This window comes from Phragmites australis, chromosome 20 (genome assembly GCF_958298935.1).
Source record: "Phragmites australis chromosome 20, lpPhrAust1.1, whole genome shotgun sequence".
Lineage (NCBI taxonomy): Eukaryota > Viridiplantae > Streptophyta > Magnoliopsida > Poales > Poaceae > Phragmites > Phragmites australis.
Window position 1 is genome coordinate 15,150,294 of NC_084940.1, and position 2,224 is coordinate 15,152,517.

Below are 2,224 nucleotides of genomic sequence, written 5' to 3' on the forward strand. Positions count from 1 at the left end.
CTTCCCCAGTTACAACCCGAAACACTGTGAGTTACAACTTATAGGGTGTGTGCAGACATAAACTACAGTGAGCATACCTGTATATATATATATGTGTGTGTGGGGGGGGGCGCTAGTTTTATAAGGTAATTATTACTCCTTTTCTTAAGTGGATAATAAATCAGATTATTCAAGTCACAGAATTAGTTTACATGATTATAAGTTCTAAGAGAACTATATTTGACCATGTGTTTTCTCAATCCCGTTGATTGCATCTTCTTTATAAGGCATAAGAGAAGCTGAGAAATCAAAATATTAGCGGTCGTTTCATACTTACCTCCACCTCTTGAAGCATAAGATCCGCATGGCTCCTCAATTTTCGGCAGTTTTAATTTAGTGTGTCATGGAAGAAGCGGGTCTGCCCATATCGTGTGGTGATTTCTATGCCGTAGAGGACCTCTTTGCCAAACATGAGCACGGTAAACTTGAGAATGTCACCATGACTGATCTCCGACTCTAACCCTTGGTAAAAATGGCCTGAGACCTCTGGCCCAACCAAGAATGTTATCTTCAGTCCCAAGAAATTAATTTATTGTGAACACACGCCCGAAACATTTTTTTAAAAAAAACCAGTACAACGTGTAGACGTACACACTAACCATATAAATTGATCATGGACTATAGCTCGTTGACCCTATGTAAGAAGCGTGTGTAAAAGTCTTGGGAGAGAACCAACATTCACCACAGGTGGAGGTGGCCTATTACATATTGGATCACTCATATAGTTTTTTTTCTGGCTATCTTTGTGGCTAAGTTATATTTATATCAAACCCTTCAAAAATAAATGACCTTACACGGCCGAACAAAAAGAATAGGGGAAAGGTATTTTGTTCTTCATTTTGGTTTAGAGTACAAGAACTTCCAGGTCTAGGTTAGTAGTCTCTAGAGGATTTGACGCTACTGAGGCAATAAGATCGAAGAGTGGCAATAATTAACTGGAAAAAAACAGGTATTTTTATGGGGACATCATGTTGAAATGTTGGATCCTGCTGATAGTAAGCCAAGATGATGTCAAAGGAGTTCGCTAACAGATAGATATCTAGAAGATAGAGATAGTCTTGAATCACATCTGTTAGCTGTTAGGATTCTCAGGTTGTAAACAAATCTATCTGTAACCAATGCGCATATATATATATATATATATATATATATATATATATATACATATACACACACACACGGCTAGGCATCAGTTTGGATGTATGGTATTTTCCCAAATGAATCTACTATATATTTCTTCATGGTATCAGGGCCAACCTGACATCCAATGTTGACCGATTCATCAAGTTCTCCGGCGACATCGCCGTCGCTGCAGTCCACCGTCATCGCCGCGACTGGAACTAGACCGATGACCTTTGCCACGCCCAACTTTGCTCAGTTCATCAACGAAAAGTTGGGGCGTGACAACTACCTCCTATGGAAGGCACAGATCATGCCTTTCTTGATTAGCCATGGATACCTTGGCTTTGTTGATGGCTCAACTCCATGTCCATCCAAGATGATCACCGTCCCTGGAGAGAACGGTGCGACACAAGTGCCAAACCCAGAATACTTGAACTGGGTTCGACAAGATCAAACCGTCATGGGTGCCATCAACTCCTCCTTGACAAGAGATGTGCTTTCTCAGGTGATCCTCTTTTCTACCTCTCATGAAGTTTGGAGTACCCTAGAGAGGCTCTTCTCTGTGCAGTCGAAGTGCGCATGCAGCTGTCACACTTGAGCAAGAAAGATATCACAGCAGCGGAGTACTTCCACAAGGCAAAAGGACTTGCAGATAGGCTGGCTTCAGCCAGCAAACCACTGATGGATGAGGAGATAATCGCCTATATTCTCTCTAGTCTAGATGATGAGTATGATTCTCTGGTGACCATGATCACCGCACGGATGTCACAGAGCGAACCTATGACGCTCAGTGAATTCTACAAGAATTTTATAAGCTATGAGTCAAGACTTGAAGCACGAGGTCGTAACAAGCAGATGGATGGAGGAGCATCTCCAAATTTTGCTGGCCGAGGCAGGAATAATAGCCGCAATGGTCAGAACGGATATCGTGGAGGCCAACATGGTGGCAACAGCGAGCGCGGCCGTGGCCGTGGCAGTGGCATGACACCACGCAGTAACAACTCAAACACAAGCAGCACAGCCGTCCGGTATGTAAGATCTGCACAAAGGTTGGACATGTTGC

At 42.9% G+C, this 2,224-nt stretch overlaps 1 pseudogene; it reads left to right on the forward strand.

Moving 5' to 3' along the window:
- The first annotated feature begins 1,836 nt into the window (after positions 1-1,836).
- Positions 1,837-1,984, forward strand: LOC133902597 (small nucleolar RNA Z247; annotated as a pseudogene).
- Positions 1,985-2,224: the final 240 nt, after the last annotated feature.